At 38.2% G+C, this 20,187-nt stretch overlaps 1 protein-coding gene across 1 annotated transcript in view; it reads left to right on the top strand.

The window, feature by feature from the left end:
- The window catches only part of LOC135214720 (zinc finger protein OZF-like), a 100,201-nt gene that overhangs the window by 21,779 nt on the left and 58,235 nt on the right, over positions 1-20,187 (top strand). The window contains exon 2 of the mRNA XM_064249048.1: positions 12,918-13,010. The gene's annotated coding sequence lies outside the window, so the exon portion shown is untranslated. The remainder of the gene's footprint in view (positions 1-12,917; positions 13,011-20,187) is intronic.

Raw genomic sequence — 20,187 nt, 5'->3', positions numbered from 1 at the left:
GAAAAGAAGAAAGTCTTGTTCGATCTCCTTCAACAGATGATCGACAAAAGAGCGGTGGAACAAGTCGCGGACCTGGGGTCTCCAGGTTTCTACAACAGAATCTTCCTAGTACCAAAGCAGTCGTCAGGTTTGGCGGTCCAGTTCTAGATGTAAGCAGGCTCAATCTGTTCGTGGAAAAGATCAAATTCACGATGGAGACGCCTCATTCTGTTCTGGGAGCGTTGGAGACCCGGGCGACTGGATGGTATCTTTGGACTTGCAGGACGCGTACTTCCACATCCCGATCCACCCTCTGTCAAGAAAATATCTAAGATTTGTCTTGACCAACAAAGTTTGGCAGTTCAGAGCGATGTGCTTCGGACTGACCACACCACGGCTCCGATGGTGTTCACAGTAGTGATGAAGAACGTAGCGAGGTGGCTACACTCTTTCGGGAATAAGAGTTTCCCTATATCTAGACGACTGGCTGATCAGAGCGTCGTCGAGAGAGAAGTGTCTGAAGGACTTGCAGTTCACTTTAGCCTTAGCGAAGTCCCTGGGACTTCTTGTTCAACCTCGAAAAGTCGCATCTGACCCACACAGTCCATCGTGTATCTGGGGATTCAGATGGATTCATGGCTTTTCGAGCGTTTCCGTCCCAGGAACGTCAGCTTCTAGGCTTAGAAAAAGATCTCAGCCTTTTCTAAGGAAAGAGACTTGCTCGGCGAGGGAATGGATGAGTCTGCTGGGGGACCATTTCCTCGCTGGAAAGGTTTTGTTTCCTTGGGAAGACTGCACATCAGGCCTCTCCAATTCTTCTTGGCAGAAGAGTGGAAGGCAAAAGACGATCTCGAGGCAGTATTGAGGATTTTCGATTCCGATCAAGAACCACCTAAGATTGGTGGTTGGAACACCCTCAGAAACTGCAAGAGGGTGTGTCCCTAAGTCTTTTGAGCCCCGACCTAGTGTTGTTCTCAGACGCTTCCATCACAGGATGGGGGGTGAGCAACGCTAGGGGGGAAGGAAGTGTCAGGCTCCTGGAGAGGGGAACAGGTAGCCTGGCATATAAATGTAAAAGAACTGGCAGCAGTGTTTCTGTCCCTGCAGTTCTTCGAGAAGAGTTTGGAGAACAAGGTTGTTCAGATAAACTCGACAATACCACAGCACTCGCTTATTAAAAAACCAGGGAGGTACACACTCCAGAGCGTTGTACTCCCTAGCGAGAGAGATTCTGCTGTGGGCAAAAAGGAAAGAGGTAACGATCCTGACGAGATTCATTGCAGGTGTGCAAAACGTCAGGGCAGACCTCCTCAGTCGTCGGGACCAAGTCCTTCCGACGGAATGGACCTTGCACGAGGACGTTTGTCGACTGAGACCTGTGGACGTGTGGGGAGTCCACTGGTCGACTTATTCGCAACGTCAAGGAACAAGAGACTTCCTCTTTACTGTCTCCCCGGTCCTGGATCCAGAAGCAATCGCAGTGGACGCGTTTGCTTTGGAATTGGACGGGCCTGGACCTTTATGCCTTCCCACCATTCAAGATTCGGTGGGGGAAGTCATGAGGAAGTTTGCGGCCATCGGAAGGGACAAGGCTCACCCTGATCGCTCCGATGTGGCCAGCAAGGGAATGGTTCACAGAGGTCATGTCTTTCCTGGTAGACTTTCCAAGGACATTGCCCTGGAGGAAAGATCTACTCAAACAGCCTCACTTCGAAAGGTTTCACAAAACCTCTGCTCTGAGTCTGACTGCGTTTCAGACTATCGAAAAGTTGGCCAGAGCGAGAGGTTTTTTTCGAAGGCAGCTGCGAGAGCAATCGCACATGCGAGACGTGCTTCCACAGAGCTGTCTACCAGTCGAAGTGGGCTTCCTTCAGGGCATGGTGTAAAAAGGAGGGAGTTTCCTCTTCCTCGACCTCTGTGAACCAGATAGCTGATTTTCTGCTATTTCTCAGAAATGTGCAGAAATTAGCGGTCCCTACCATCAAGGGATACAAAAGTATGTTGTCAGCGTTTTTAGGCACAGAGGCCTAGACCTGTCTGACAACAAGGATCTTTCATGACCTTTTGAAGTCTTTGGAGACCTTGAAGGTTCCTCAAACGAGACCTCCATCATGGAACCTTGACGTAGTCCTGAAATTCCTGATGTCGGACACTTTCGAACCGCTTCAGACAGCGTCTCTCTTCGGAATCTGACAAGGAAGGCTCTTTTCCTAACTTCTCTTGCGACGGCTAAGAGAGTTAGTGAAATTCAAGAGGTTTAGCAAGTTAATGGGCTTCAAGGGGACAATGCTGTCTGCTCGTTGAACCCATCTTTCTTGGCAAAGAATGAAAATCCTTCGAACCCTGGCCGAAGACTTTTGAGATCAAAGGTATGTCAAGTCTAGTGGGCCAAGAACCAGAGAGAGTCCTTTGCCCGGTAAGGGCTCTCAAGTTCTACGTGCATAGAACTAAAGAGGTTAGAGGTCCCTCAGGTAACCTCTGGTGCTCTGTGAAGAGGCCAGAGTTACCTTTATCAAAGAATGCAGTGGCTTTCTTTTTAAGGGACACCATTCGGGAGGCTCATTCATCTTTTCAGAAGACTGATTTGAGCCTCTCCGAGTAAAAGCGCACGAAGTACGAGCCGTCGCTACCTCTCTTGCCTTCCAAAAGAACATGTCAATCAAGGACATCCTCGATTGTACCTTTTGGAGGAGCAACTCCGTCTTCGCCTCACATTACCTAAGGGATGTGAGAAACGATCTATGACGATTGCAATGCACTGGGCCATACGTTTTCTGCGGACACAGTATTGGGGTCCGGAAGTAGCTCTTTCCCTATTCCTTAGTTAGGTTAAGTTAGGTTGTTGTGTTTTTTAGGTTGTGGTGAGTCCTTATGTGAAGATCTCCCATCCGTTAGCTAGTTTTAAGGGGTTTGTGTATAGTTGGTCAGGTGGTGGTCAGTTGCTTCGTTGCCCTCATTTGTATGGCCTCGATGATCTTGTCACGCTGAGGTCTCGCACGCCCGTTGACAGATCATCCAGAGCGCACCAGCACTACAGGTCTCCACCTGGCTGGCAACTCTGTAATTAAGCAAAAGCAGCCTTACGTGACAGTAATCACATAGTCTACTTTGCAAACAGGTAAGGAACCAAGATGTATATCATCTACTTAATTTTAGTTTCCCAAAAATCCTATTCTGTCTTTCCCCACCATCCGAAGGTGTAGATTCAGCTATATATATACTGTCAGGTAAGTGGCCATGAACAACAAAATGTTATTGTTATTATACAATTAAGTTTGTTATTCATACTTACCTGGCAGATATATATAATTAAAGTGCCCGCCCTCCTCCCCTCAGGAGACAGTGGCATTAATAAAAATATGAATAGAAAATGGGAATGGTTCCTGATATCCGCCTCCCAGCGGCGGGAATGGTACTACCACCTCCGGCCGCCCACTGCGTGTGCCGCGAGTTTTGAAATTTCTGTCGGACGTCAGAAAATACAGCTATATATATTATCTGCCAGGTAAGTATGAACAAACTTAATTGTATAATAACAATAACATGTTTTACTTATTGCAGGTTTCAAAAATGAAATCTGTTATTGTTAGGAGTGATATTGTGTATTCAGACATCTTTGTTGTATGGAAAGAGCGCTAGGACGAAAGAAATAGAATTTAATCATGGCTCGATTATCGAGAGAATCGATGATGTATTCATCGTGTCAAGTAATATTGTTATCGAAGTAGATTATTGCATGCTATTTTCTTACCTGAAGATGACGTCCTTAAACTTAAAGAATGACCTGATGAGGTTTGGTATTTCCCTTAAGGAAATGCATGAACGTAATTTTCATGCTAACTCAGAGATTTCACTAGCTCAAACACTAAGCGTCGCGGAAATGTTGTCTTATGACATACAAAATAAAACCGCCGAGGCAGAAGAACTCGCTCGTGACCTGCTGATGTGGTCTGTGCGGCACAATACTCTTGAACTGCCGCAACCCCGCTTATTCTAGCTGGACTATAAACATCTTAGGATCAGTTGCGAATCTCGGCTTAGGAATCTCAAATCGCCTCAAGATAAATAATCAAAATAAAAGAATTGAGTTTTTGCAACACAAAACCGAACTGGCCTTATCTGAACTTCGCAGCCAGTTATCTTCGATCAATCAAATAATGAATATCGTTAATGAACATTCAAATAATATCGATCAGGTCATGGAAGTTCAACACTTGCTGGCTACTTTAGCTTACTATAGTTCGAAAATAGATCGTATCCGTGTGAAATTATCACATTTTATTGAAAAGTCAAAAGATTACGTAGAAGCAATTACGTTAGCAACAAAGGGTGTGTTTATCTCCTCACCTCATGCCTATTAAAGATCTGACGTTAACTTTGGAAAACGGACGGGAGAAGCTAGGTTATATTCCTTTATTAGATGCCCATAAAGTAGAATTCTATTATAGCCTAATATCAGTCAGCGTTGAAAATTATAGAATTATGATCACAATTCCTTTTGATTCTTCCGATGCTTGGCAATCATACAAAATAGCACCGTTTCCTACTTTCATGACGAATAATCAATCCAGTAATATCCAATTTAACGGGGCATGTACTGATTTCTTCTGATAAGAAATCATTTACAATCATTAAAGACTTAGATAAACTCACTCACTGTTCAGAAGCCATGAATAATAAAATTTGTACAGCTGACTCTTTTGAATTCTATCCTATATCAACGGATTCATGTGAGTTAGACATAGTGCTAAACGGCTCTCTCTCTCATACAAGCGAAGGTTGTCTGGGGAAACGTTTATCCCTTTTACGGTAATAAATTCAATTACAGGATGAATAATGGTTCCTGATCCGTTATGATAAGGCCGGATTCGACGTCGTGTGTCCGGACAGTACCACCGCCCATGCCCCTATCTTCGTAGCAGCCGATGGTTGTACAGGGACAACTACAAACTATACCGTCAGAGGGGTCAAACACGATAATACGTGAGAAGGCGTATTTCGCGAACTACAACGTGGGCTAACCACAATCATCCCATCACTACCTCTCCCATAAACGCGCGAGTACTCATCGTTTGACGCAACTGGCTGAGATGACCCACGCGTCACCGACTTACTGCAGGTGGAGAAAATCTTCGCTACTCACATTCTGCTAGCCGTGTTCAGCGTGACGGCCATATTGGTTATCGCCCGTCAACATCTTTGCTTGGCGTAGGCTTGAGGCGTAAACAAGAAGGGATCTCCAAGGGAACGTACTGGCCCGTCTAGATGACGTACCCGTTAAACTCAAGTCGTTTGCGTTTAGGGCCGCCTGAACCTGGCCACTTCAGTTCGTGCCTAGGGAATTGTCTGGAATTGTGTTGTGTGTGAAAAGCGGTCCGTATGCTGGCAAAAATGTAGGACAAGAATGACTCACGCCTTTGCATTTGAACAGTTAAAGTATCTCCAGGGCGCCTAATAAAGTATTATAGCCCAATATTATACATTAATATATTTTTCGGGCACCTAATAAAATATCAGCCCTATATATTGCTTTTCTGCAGATTTCCATAGTTATACTATTATACCATTGTACAATTATATTTATCTATACAAGAGTGTCAAGTACTCTTTAACAATTATCCATGATCATGCTATAATCAGTATTTAGTAACCATTATTCTTAATCAGGTTACCTGTTATCATATTAATCATGTATACATGTTTTGATTTTTACCTTTTTATTATTATTGGGTACCCTAATCATTAGGTATTTACCAAACATGGATCTATATTTTCCATGCATTTATCTTTGTTTATGAATATGTCAACAAGGGTATGTAACAGAACCTTTTTATGCATTTAATCACTTATTATGTTATACCTAGACGTATGTTACGAGCACGCTCCTATGAACAATGTTTAAAGTAATTTTTTTTTGTTATTCAAGGCTTGAATAGGTAGCAGTGTCCGAGCCTAATGTTAATAATTACATATAATTATAATTTACAAGATCTGTAAAAATATAACCAATGAACCCTGGGGTCCCATGGACATTAGGAGGGTTCTACGTGGACCAAAGCAGACCTAGATTACGCTATGCGCTGTCTGCAGTAGCCCTGATCTAGCTCTAAGCTTTGTCAACATTTTTATGTTTATGATAACTTTGCACACAACTTCCATGGGAAGCGGTTGACCTGTTAACCTACGCCGGAAACTTGTAACTTCCGAGCCGGCGGACTACGTATGTTTTTTATATGAATTGCTGAGATAGCTAATGTTCCGCTATCGACGCGATGCTTTAGAATGGCAGTTCCACGCCAGCGATCAAACATATCGGTCTTCCGACCGAGCTGCATCTCCTAGTATGGAGTTACAGAATAAAGTTGTTATCTTGTTCAACTTGCCTGTTTGAATCATCTCCTCTAGTCAAGAAAGAACCTCTCTACTAAGATATCCAAGGGAGATGAGAGGAACCAAAAAATACTTACGAATGACAGTCGTAAGGAGAACACAAAAAGTCTATCGCCAAGCGATAAGACATTAGATATATATAATATATATATATATATATATACTATATATATATATAGATATATATATATATATATATATATATATATATATATATATATATATATATATTATATATATATACATATATATATATAAAACATAATTTGGTTCTTTGAAACCTGATTGTTTACTCCAGGATCTAGAAACGCTCCGTTCTTCAGTCTCCATCATCACTGTGGTGGATGAAAGTTTAATATAATTTAATTTTGTTTACACTCCATAAAGGTAAATTGCAATTATATAAAATTTTACAATATTCAGTATGTAAAGAAATTAGAAAAGTTAAGTTTTCTTAGTAAACAGAACCTGCTAGTTTTTCATCAAGCCTCGTCGAAGACACCAGTCACGGTCAAACTATCAGTTTCTGAAAGACTTAATCTGAAAGACCCCTATTTGACTGGTTGTGTCGGACCGTAAAGATTGCTCATTCAAACCTCAACTGTCAGGTTTGTCGATCCCGCCGCTTGACTTCCAGGCTTGATCAGATCTGTCTTGACTAAAAAACACCCCACTTACATTCAAACTTGCTTAAACCCCGCCCATTTCGATCAGGCATTACAGATCCCATCTGACGGGAGTGGCCGGCTTAAGGTTTGTAAGAATAAAGTGGCAATTAGTAGCTCAGAATTAACTTGTTTCTGGTGTTAAGGAGAAAAAGGCATTTGGCGAGAAGTTGTGCAGTCGAAAGGAAGGATGTTAAGAAACCAGTGTCTCTAGTTAACCTTTCGCCAAGTAGGAATGATGTGATGAGAGAAACTAGGAAATTTTATGGAGAATTTCTGTCAAAAGGTGTAGTTTCCTCTCTTGTAGGAGATTTGAGAGAAATAGTCTTGGTTTGGGTCACAGGAGCTGCTGTCGCCCTAATTAGGAGAGAGTGTGTGCCAAACCAGGAAGAAATCAACATGGAAGAAAAAGTCATGTTAGGTGGATTTCCAAACACTTGTGTTATTTGTCCTTTGTTGAAGGTAAATTTGGAAAGTCAGATAGTGTCAAGGAGAGGTGAAACTAGCAGTCGTGGATAGTATGCCCGTTGATGGTGTTGACATTATTGTCGGTAATGACTTAGTGTTATCCAAGTATGTGAATTCTGTTGTGAGAGAGATTCCAGTGCCTGAATAGTAACTAGGTAAGGTTTAGATACAGACATAGACTACGGTCATAGTTTGTTCGTGGATTTGAACGAGTGTGATAGAGGTGGCAAGGTTGATCTTGACGTGAGTGTGGCTGATAGCCAAGCTGAAGGTGTAGCTGTCAAGAATAACGTAGTCAATGTAGTGGAATCAAGTAATAGTTACTGTGATGAATTAGGCACTAACCTTTTGAATAAGGATGAGCTAGTCAAGTTTCAGAGAGAGGATGAGACACTAACTTGAATTTTTGAATGTGAGCTGGATGATGATCTCGAAAATGTGTGTAAGGAAACGTTTTGTTTAAAAGACGAAGTTTTGTGTTGTTATGTTCGTCCTAAGTCAGGTAGTACAGAGGAAGTCACCGAACAATTAGTGGTTCCTAGGAAGTTTCGTGAACTAGTTTTGAAGTTAGCGCACGATAAGCAAGGACATTTGGGAGTAAATAAAACTTTCAGGTGTATTAGTAGCACGTACTTTTGGCCTAAAATAAGAAGTGACATGAAGAGGTATGTTTTAAGCTGTCATGAATGCCAAATTGCCGGAAAACTGAATCAAGTAATTCCCAGACCTCCGTTGTGTAATATTCCTTTAGAAGGCGAACCTTTTGAGAATGTTGTTATCGATATGGTTGGACCGTTGCCTAGAAGTAAGGGAGGGAGTATATATCTGTTGGCAATCATTGATAGACCAACTCGCTATCCAGAGGCGATACCCGTAAGAAGCTGTAACGCAAGGACCGTAGTTAAACGCTTGTTAGATTATTTTTCTATGTTTGGTCTGCCTCGTATTATACAGTGATAATGGCAATACTTTTATATCCAAATATTTCAGGGATAGAAAGAAAAAGTTAGATATTAAACTCCTAACTTCCACACCTTATCACCCTGAATCACAAGGCATTGTGGAGCGGTTTCACCAAACGTTAAAGAGTTGTATGGGAAAACTGTGTAATACTTTGAACGTGACTGGAAAGAAAAGTCACCTTTTGTTTTGTTAGCTTTACGGTTGGGAATGACACTACAGGATTTAGTCCTTTTGAGCTGGTTTTCAGTCACTCTGCTAAAGGTCCATTGGAAATGTTGAAATGTATTTTAATGCTTAGAGAAGGTAGAGAGGACTACATAACTAATCTAGAGTATTATAAAAACAATTTAAGAGATGCTTGGCAACTAGTGAAGGCGAACGAGAGTGAAAGTCTAGGGGGAACTAAAAGGAAACATGATCTTTGAGCGAAAGAGAGAAGTTTCTGTGTGAGAGATAGTTTTAGTATTAGTTCAGAGAGAAGGTCCCTCTTTATCTTATAAGTTCGAAGGTCCTTTTTCAATTTTAGAAAAGAGGGGAAATCTAAATGGGTAAGTGTAGAGCAAAGTGGGTGCATGTAAACTTGCTCAAGGAATACAACGAACGCTTGCGCAGTGACTACCACCCATGCCCACAGTAACGGTGTCACAGAGAGAAATTAGTTTTGAGAAAAACTCAGAGGTGCTTAAGAATTCAAGTTTTTAATCAGTTCAGAAAAGGAAAAATTAAGAGGAAAGGAAAATGTTATGGCTGATAGCCTCTCTAGAGATTTTTCTGAATGAGTAGCCTGATGACCGTTTTTCTATTTTTGCACGGTTGGGGGAATGAATGGGGAAGTGTGCCTGTTTAACTGAGTTGAAGCTTTATGCAGAATTGTTCCCCTGTTGTTTGATTCTTGTTTCTTTAAAAAAAAATGAAATCAGTGATTTAATTTTTTTCCATTTGGGGGAACGTGTCATGGTAATCGCTCTATAGTGAAGAAACATATTAAAGGAAAGGAAAGTGTATCTTCTTTGAGTAGGTCTGTGGCAAGGAGGAATTTCCCCACGTGTTTCAGACATCTGTTCTCATGATTGTTTCAAGAATACTGAGGTGTGTTCCATGGAACCTCCAGCATGCGGCCTGTCGTTAGAAACGCCGCTTATATGATGTAACATTTCATCTAGATCCTTCTAAAAAGTTCCTGTTGAGAGATGATGACGTTTGCTGGTTAGCTCCTCCCTTTCAGTCCCACCCCAAGATCGACACACCACACACACACACACATATTATATATATATATATATATATATTATATATATATATATATATATAATATAATATAATATATATATATATTATATATATCACACACATATATATATATATATATTTATATATATATATATATAGAATATATACATATATATAATATATATATATATATGTACATGACCCTGAGGAAGCAGAAGAATCGATCATCAGAAGATAAGAGAAGAAGGAAGAGACGAAGGATAAGAGAGGAAGAGGATGCACGAGAGAGAGTGAACAGTAACAAAGTCGTCCGTAGTTGGAGAGACCTTACCTTACAGACCTTACAGTTCGTCGGGTTGCCCCAGGTCCCTCAGTGTGAGGCACCTCTAATGTCTACCAGAGAGTTGCTAGTACATCTTCCGGTATATTTTGCTATCTTCCAATCTTGGATGGTCTGGGATGCAGTTTAGATATTTGTCGAGCTTATTCTTAAACACATCTACGCTCACTCCTGATATATTCCTCAGATGAGTCTGGACAAACGCATTGATAAGCACTGCATTATCGATGCTTGGTTGCGTAGTGGATTAATGTCCTTTGTGCGCTTTTCCTTCATTTTTTCCTGGTATAAGTTTTGGGGGTCCACTATTTAATCTAACCTCTGCTTGCTCTTTCTGATATGTTTTAGTTCCATGATAATTTTCTGTTTATTCCTTCTTATCCTGTTTCCATGCCTGAATTATCATGTAGCGTTCTCTTCTCCTTTCTAGACTATATAATTTTTAAGGATTGTAGTCTTTCCCAGTAGTCAAGGTCCTTAACTTCTTCTATTCTAGCTGTAAAGGACCTTTGTACACTCTCTATTTGTGCAATATCCTTTTGATAGTGTGGTACCATATCATATTGCAATATTCAAGTGGACTATGAACATATGATTTATAAAGCATAATCATGTGTTCAGCTTTTCTTGTTTTGAAGTGCCGTAACAACATTCCCATTTTTGCTTTACATTTTTGCCAAAAGAATTGCTATTTGATCATTGCCATAACATGTTCCTCATTCCATCATCACACCAAGGTCTTTAACTGCTTCCTTATTTGTGATTGTCTCATTATTAGGTCCCCTATATGCATATAAGCTTTCCTTCTCTGTCTCCATAATTTATTGATTCAAATTTATCAGAGTTAGTAAAAATTACCATCCTATTTACCTCTGCCCAATCATATACTTTGGTTCAAGGTCTCTTTGTAGAGGCGTTCCTATCTTCATCACAAGTAATTTCTCTACTTATTCTTGTGTCATCAGCGAAACTACTCACTACCGAATCCTTAACATTACTGTCTATGTCCTTCAATCATAATAACAAACAGTATTGCAGCTAACACCGTACCTTGTGGCACACGGATATTACCTTGGTTTCATCCGATTTCTCATCGTTTGCAACAACTATCTGTTTTCTGTAGTGTAAAAATTCTTTTAACCATCTTCCTACTTTATCTACGATATTGTGTTTTCTAATTTTCTTCGCTAATATATTATGGTCTACTTTGTCAAAAGCTTTTGCAAAGTCTAGATAAACCACATCTGTTTCATTTCCGCTTTTCATATTTTTGAATATGTTTCTCACGGTGGACTAACAGTTGGGTTTGTGTACTTTTTCCGGGTACGAAACCGTGTGTCTATATTAAACAAATTATTTTTTATTCACTGTTTCATAATATTTTTCTTCATTACCCTTTCATACACTTTCATAATATGTGATGTTAGACTCACAGCCTATAATTAACTTGCCTCTATCTTGATCCACTTTTGAAAGTAGGGGTGATATATTGCTAATTGTGCTCATCATAAATCTTGCCTGTATCTACACTTTGTCTTAATAATATTGCAAGTGGCTTTGCGATAGAATGAACTACTTTCTTTAACAAAATAGCAGGGACTCCATCAGGCCCTGCAGCAGCTCCATTTTTAATTTCATTAATTGCCTGCACAATATCAGCTTCATTAATTTCTATGTCAGCTAAATATTCACTATTTTCGTCCCTTACTTCTATATCATTATCTTTCATTATCTATTCTAGGGGTGAATTCTCTCTTTATATCGTTCTGCCAGTATGTTGCAAATTTCCTTTTTTTCATTCGTTAATCTCCCTTCAATTCTCAGAGGGCCTATTTTCTATTCTTCTTTTATTCATCTTCTTCGCATATGAGTATAATAGTTTTGGGGTTTTGCTTGATATTTAATAGGGTTTTTTTCTTCCAAGTCCCGTTTTTCATTTTCTTTTGATTGTATAATCTTTTGTTCTGCATTTTCTATCTTACTTTTTAGTTCTATAACTTTCCATGCATTTTTTTCTTTTGCAAGACCTTTTTTTCCACTTTCTGATTTTCTGGAACAAGATCCTTCTGTCTCTTGGTATGCATGAATGATGTTTACTTTTCTTCGGTCGGTATATATCCACTATTTTCTCTAATATTTTATATAATATTAGAGAGAGAGAGAGAGAGAGAGAGAGAGAGAGAGAGAGAGAAGAGAGAGAGATCCCGACATTGAGCAACCCTTCAAAGAAGAAACGTCCTACAAGAGGTTTTGAGGAGTAACCCGTCCTTCAAGTTTCAAGATTTTCTGCATTACGAAGTCAAGAAGTTTCTACTGTACCCTTTTGTGAAGCCCTCGCTTTGAGCACTGATTTAGACATCTGCAAAACTGGGCAGCAAGTATTTCATTACTGCACTATTCCCCATTTTACATATTGTCAGAGTTAATTTTGTTATGTAAATAGGAGAAACCATTATGCATTTACCTTTGTTAATAAGCTTGTAAATAAATTTCTGTTCTGTTTGAATTTCTTTCTATATTTGTATCCTGAGTTTCAATTGTTGGTGTTGAACCCTTTTTGTTTATTATATTAAAGAACCTGAGCAGATCTTGGTCTGTAACAGTGGTGTATATGTAAACATTTGCAAATAAAGCTTTTTACTAGTTTTGCAATATATTTTTATTTTGTAATGTTTATTGAAAGTAACAAATTTTAAAATGACATTTTTAGTTTATATTAATGTGGAAGTACCCAGGAACATTAGATTTTTTCACACGTTTTGCTCTGCATTATTCTAACATTAGCGTTAAGTCTGCAAGTGCTTAGTGTACAGTCTCATTGATACTGTATTGTGTATAGAAAACATCTATGTGCTGATGGAGATCACATTTCTTTGCCACAGATAACTTGTTTTGTTATGGATGATCTCTGATAATCTGCAAAGGAACGTGTTTTCTTTAGCATCAAGGTTATTTTCCTCAACAACATACTCTAGGTAAGTGATAAAATAGTGAAGTAATTGCAGAATGTCCCTAAATTATGTGTAGTATTTGATATAAGCTTTGTTGAATCTTTAGTCATGTATTGACACAAACACATTGTTCAAAACCCAGTCTGTAAGTTATTCACGCTACACTGACTTAAATTTTTGGCAGTTTTCACCTTGTTACAGAGACACTGTTTTAAAAGTCAACATACCAAAGTACAAATAATCTGATTAAAATGACACCAGAGTGAGTAATATTTTGATTAGTAATTTATCAACGTGGTGTGAAGTAATATTGCTTTTCACAGATGTAGCTCTTGGGTAGATGGGGCCTGCCAAGGCTTAATAACTGATAGAGTTAAATGGGGCCAGGGTCTGCTGAAAACTAGTCTTCTGCATCTGAAATCATGCATAAAAATTTATATCCAGAGAATCCTTATTTTATCTATGTTATAAAGTTTCTAGGTGTTGGTCTTGGTGCCAGCAACTAATGAGTAGCAAATCAGAATGTTGAGCAAATTGATAAGCTATAAGGTGTTTTATTGTGTCACTTGATTTCTCGGTGAATTAGGTGCTAGTGGAGGCCTTCATTTAGATTTTAGTGTTCATTCATGGTTTTTGTCCACGATATAAAAGAGCCTTCTTGATTGTCCCTCTTCTGCTTTGTCTACTTGTGCTATTTATAGTCAGCTGCTTCTCGTCTCTTATACACACCATCAAGATTTTTTAGATCACAGTCTTTTTTCCACCCACTGCTCAGCACATATCTCCTTCACCACTTCGTCCTTGAATTGATCCTCTCATGCAACTGCCATGAATCTTAGGTTCTCAGACCTTTACAAAATAGCCTCCATTTTCTTTGAAAGACTTTTGTCTCCAATGCAGAAGGGAGACCTCAAGAAGGATCTTTCCCACCGTTATCCCTACGTTAAGGGGTCAGTTGCCTGATGCACCTTCTCCACTGCCGCTTATTAAAGACATCATCCTCCACCAAACCTCTTTCCTCCATATCTTTCTTTATTTTATCTCACCATCTTATTATGTGTCTCCCTCTCGATATTCTTCCTCCAACAGGGTCTTCACAAGCCCTCTTCACTCTCTCCCCATCCTCAACGAGGTGGGGGGTCTCTGGAATCCACTGCAGAGAGACAGGACCGATCCAGAAATTTTTTGTGGGGGGGTTGCCGGGGGGATCTTGCGATCCCATGAGTAAATGTTAGAGGTTAAGTTACATGGCATCGATTTAGTAACATTTATTAAATGTTAACTTTTACATCATTAAATTAAATGAAATCACAATTAGCCACAGCTTTTAGGGTGCTTTCATAAGCAACTTAACTTCCTGAAAAATGTTACTGACTGGCTAGTAGGCTATAGCCTACACTACTACATCATACTACAGGCAATCCTTGTCGCAATAAAATTCAGTGATATAGCTACAAGATGAAAAAAAATGTTGATTTCTCAATAGTACCTAATGTTTAGAAATTTATCAATGTAACTTTGAAGCTTCACCGTTATATTGAGAAAAACAGAAACAGAATCAATATTATAATAGAAATAATATATTTTAAATTTTCCTTCACACATGTATATTTTGAATTACACCTCTACATCATTTCTTGGAATATTGTGAGAATAAGGAAATGGATCATCAACCATTACATAAGAACATGTGCCCTACAGATAGATCCATTTAATTAAGGTTTTGCTACATAAATTTTTGAATTTAATATTATTTCTTATGTAATTTTGTACTACTTTTGTACTTCAGTTGACTCAATTCAAAATATTTTGCAATAAAAACAGATATGAATCAATTACTTAGAAATTAACTGAATTTTTCTTTCAATATTTCTATAAGGCAAAATCAATTTTTCTTTTTTTTGCCATGAGCAAATTTATTAATTACTTGATCATTGTCTATATCAATGTCAGGGTGAATATAGAGAAGTGCTAGTCCAGTCAGTCTTTCATCAGTCATTCTGTTTCTTAAATAATTCTTTAAAATTTTCATAGCACTAAAGGATCTTTCAGCGGTGCAAGTTGTTACTGGAACTGTGCATAATATCAACAAGAGATTCTTGATACAGTTAAATCGTCCTGGAATAATGTCAAGTGCTTCTAAAGGGGAACTTGGGATGTCTGATTTAGGAAGACCAGAGCAAAATTCTTTCCAGTCAAAATATTCATTTCTAACTACTTCTTCATCAGAAATTGCAAGTAAATCAGCATAATATTTTGCAGAATCCTGAATATCCTCCCAGTTACTATCCTTTATTTCTGACGGTATAAGTGCAATCATTTTTTGTACTAGAAGACTGTGGTCAGTAAACCATGTTTATAATGATTCGATCACAGAATTTAAGGATGGAAACCAGATAGATCTCTTAAAGTATTCATCAGCATTTTCTGCTGGTACAGATGCAATGCGAGGGAGTCTTATTTAAGCATCCACAGACCTTGCCAAACCTTCTGCAACCGAATACGGTCCATAGCACTCGTCATGCCATTCATATACTTCTGAGCGCCATGATTTCAAGGTGTTTTTTTATGTGAGTAACACCTTCAAGGCATTAACTAAATCTGATTCGTTCATATTCTCAGTCCATGATTAATGCTCAGTCTAACGTCACTATCATATTATATTTTGGTTCAGATACACGATAATTTGGTGTATAATCAACTGGATTGCCTTATCTTCTAAATAAATACTTTAATTAACTAGAGTAAATAAATGCAAAAGAAAATATACACTCAATGTTAACTGATATATGAATATTTAATCAGAGAAGAAGGTGCCATGGACGACTCATTATGGGAAAAGATGGATTTGTGCGAGAGGGTGTTATGTGAGTTGCCCGTACATTTACAGGAATCAAACAAGTATAAGCACCGGATCACCGCAAAACCTTACAATGTAGAGTATTGCAAACGGTTGCTGGGATAGGGAGGTGGGTCCTCATGGGATGAGGGGGATAGGAGAAAGGTAAGGGGACCCCCTGCACTTTTCCTAAGAGAGAGAGAGAGACTGAGAGAGATCCAAAATACACATCCTTTCTCTGTAGTAAAATACTACTAGATTTGTCCGATTTTAAAGAAAAACAAAAAACTTCTACTACTAGACTACTAGATCCAATCCAAAATACTAGATATAGTAGGAAAATACAAGGAGTGACAACGCTGTTCATTGCTTGGTACGAGGCTTCTTTTACTTCCATTTATATATTTATTTTTTATTCAAAAATGAAATCCCCAAATAAAATTCATATAGTCTATATATATTATTATATATATTTATATATATATATAAATTATATATATATATATATCTAATATATATATATATATATATATATATATGATATGGTACTGGTAAAATGTCTGTAACAACAGAATTCCATCTAATAAAAGGAGCCCATAAAACACCAAAATGTAGAGAGAAAGTACTATATTTCAGAGACTGCTGTCTCTCTCTTCAGGTATATGAATGAGAAAAGTTTACAGAAAAGGTGGTATTTATACCAAGAGATTCGTCCTCAAGTAAGCCAATTTAGGTCACCCCCGCTGATAATCTTCCTTTAATCTTCTTAAGCGTTGGTTGAATGAACACTGCGTCGACGATGTCCGATGTCCAATTCCCTTTTGAGATGTTCATTACCTGCTTCTCTTTTATTAAGGCCGATTCCATCATTTGACTCTTGTACCGGCAGTTGCTGCTATAAATACACGTGACATATTCCAGTTTTATTCTATGGTTATGTTCATTTATATGGTTGAAAATAGCAGAGTTCTGTTGTCCATACCTAACTGACCGTTTGTGTTTATTAATCTCTGGGGAAGTGATTTACCTGTAAGTCCGATGTAAGATTGGTCACAGTCCTGGCATGGGATCTCATATACCCCAGAGTCTTTGGGCGATGTCTTTTGTTGGACGTTAATCAGGGATTTGGCTAAGGTATTTGGGTAGGTAAATGCAAAAGGGTTGGATTTCCCAAGGGTGTGAGTTACTCTCTTAATCGTCTCCAGGTGGGGAATTTTTATTTTATTGTTGGGTGTGTCTCTGGTCTTGTCTTTAGGGGGTCGGTAGAAAATTACGTTGCTTTTTGAATTGCTTTCTCAATTATATGGTCAGGATACTTTAAAGATGAAAGTTGCTTGCGAATTAGTTCAAATTCTTTTTCCAGGAAATCTGGGAACAAATTCGTAAGGCTCTTAAGAATAGGTTGCTAGCTACACCTATCTTGATAGTATTGTCATGATAGCTAAAGTAGTGAATATATGAAAGTGAGAATGTTGGTTTCTGTATATGGTAAATTTGTTGTATTCTGGTCGTGTCTCTGATTATTAAAACATCAAGAAAAGGAATTTTGTTTTCTGTTTCCCATTCAACTTTAAATTTGATGCTGGGCACTAATGCGTTTAATTTTGAGAGGAATTCATTAAAATTACCCCACTTATTATCCCAAAATGTTAGTATGTCATCCACGTATCTCATCCACAGCATGTTTTTGGGTTTTATTGCATTTATTACTGTAGTTTCAAAGTATTCCATGTACAGATTGGCTCAAATAGGACTTAAAGGACTACCCATACTACACCCGAATTTTTGCTTGTAGAATGATTCCCCGAATGAAAATACGCTTATTAGCACTGCCCACATAATTCAACTAACTTTATTATTTTGTCAAGTGCCAAAGGGAAATGATCTGAATAGGGGGATAATTTTCCCTTAAAAACTGAAGAACGTCCTGTACTGGTACTTTTGTGAATAGGGAGTCTACGTCAAGGCTTAAAAGTTTTATGTTGTGAAGTGGTATATGTGCTTCTCTGAATGCAATAAAACCCAAAAACATGCTGTGGATGAGATACGTGGATGACATACTAACATTTTGGGATAATAAGTGGGGTAATTTTAATGAATTCCTCTCAAAATTAAACGCATTAGTGCCCAGCATCAAATTTAAAGTTGAATGGGAAACAGACAACAAAATTCCTTTTCTTGATGTTTTAATAATCAGAGACACGACAGAATACAAATTTACCATATACAGAAAACCAACGTTCTCACTTTCATATATTCACTACTTTAGCTATCATGACAATACTATCAAGATAGGTGTAGCTAGCAACCTATTCTTAAGAGCCTTACGAATTTGTTCCCCAGATTTCCTGGAAAAAGAATTTGAACTAATTCGCAAGCAACTTTCATCTTTATAGTATCCTGACCATATAATTGAGAAAGCATTCAAAAAGCAAATGTAATTTTCTACCGACCCCCTAAAGACAAGACCAGAGACACACCCAACAATAAAATAAAAATTCCCCACCTGGAGACGATTAAGAGAGTAACTCACACCCTTGGAAATCCAACCCTTTTGCATTTACCTACCCAAATACCTTAGCCAAATCCCTGATTAACGTCCAACAAAAGACATCGCCCAAAGACTCTGGGGTATATGAGATCCCATGCCAGGACTGTGACCAATCTTACATCGGATTTACAGGTAAATCACTTCCCCAGAGATTAATACAACACAAACGGTCAGTTAGGTATGGACAACAGAACTCTGCTATTTTCAACCATATAAATGAACATAACCATAGAATAAACTGGAATATGTCACGTGTAATTTATAGCAGCAACTGCCAGTACAAGAGTCAAATGATGGAATCGGCCTTAATAAAAGAGAAGCAGGTAATGAACATCTCAAAAGGGAATTGGACATCGGACATCGTCTACGCAGTGTTCATTCAACCAACGCTTAAGAAGATTAAAGGAAGATTATCAGCGGGGGTGACCTAAATTGGCTTACTTGAGGACGAATCTCTTGGTATAGATACCACCTTTCTGTAAACTTTTCTCATTCATTATACCTGAAGAGAGAGACAGCAGTCTCTGAAATATAGTACTTTTCTCTCTACATTTTGGTGTTTTTATAGGCTCCTTTTATTAGATATATATATATATATATATATAATATATATATATATATATATATATATATATATATATATATATATATATATCACAATGCGCAGAGGTAAAGGCATGTCTTAACGTGCATAATTTATTGCCGACATTTCACATCGCTTCGATGCATTTCAAGGCTGGGGAATTGATAAGAGTACAACCACATAAGACTTGTCACCAATAAAACACGGTATATTTAAAATTATAAACTAAAACACTAAAACATTTAAAATGTAAAAATTACTGTACAACAAAACATTAGGTTGGAGTGACAAACCTACCAGAGTAAAAGTTAGAAAGTGACTGAAGGAAGAGAGAGAGAGAGAGAGCAGAGAGGAGAGAGAGAGGAGAGATAGAGAGAGAGAGAGGAGAGAGAGAGAGAGAGAGAGAGAGAGAAAACTATACAAAAGACGAGAGACAGAACTGAAGTAAACAAACAAGTAGTTTGGCTATGAACAACTGAACTGTCGAGGACTGGGCATTTAAATTCAGTACATTGGTTTTGATTAAAATGAATTCCATTCATTTTAATGGATTGGATAGTTTGCATCTGTTTGGATTGGATTGGATAGTTTGCATCTGTTTGGAAACTGACTCCTTTGTGAGCGCAGAAACGGACTTGCAGCAGCCTCTTCGTGCATCCAACATAAGTACCCCGATTACATCTGGGAGAAGTGTATTTATAGACTATGTTGGATATCAAAAGCGGGCTTAATCTGTCTTTGGCTCTGAAAAGAGATCGAATTTTCGGAATTAATTTTAGATTCAAGGCTGGTAATTCATTGTTAATTAATTGCATAACTTTCTTTTTGAAGGAACTGTCATGGAGGAAAAGGAACTTAGCATAGATGATTAAATTGGGAACGATATGTATAGGAGGTGGGGGGGTTCATTTTCATGTTTGAAAATTTATTGAGAATTCTATAAAAGTGCACTGAGGGGAAACAGTTGTTAAAAAAGTTTACTAAAAAATCTATTTCGTTGTGGAATGAGACCCATCTGGAAGTGAGGACAAAGGCTTTATGAAGGAGGGCGGAGAGGGCATTTAATTTAAAATTAAAATTACATGAGCTATAGAAATTTTTCCTTGAGCCTGTGAATGTACTCTTTCTGTAAATTCCTGTATGAAAACTATTATTGTCTCTGGAAACAAGTAAATCTAAAAATGGCAGGGAATTGTGAGATTCTCTCTCTATGGTGAACTTAATATTA

This window comes from Macrobrachium nipponense, chromosome 46, assembly GCF_015104395.2.
Source record: "Macrobrachium nipponense isolate FS-2020 chromosome 46, ASM1510439v2, whole genome shotgun sequence".
Classification (NCBI taxonomy): domain Eukaryota; kingdom Metazoa; phylum Arthropoda; class Malacostraca; order Decapoda; family Palaemonidae; genus Macrobrachium; species Macrobrachium nipponense.
The sequence above is the reverse complement of the archived record's forward strand: the minus strand, read 5'-3'. Positions and strand labels throughout refer to the sequence as shown.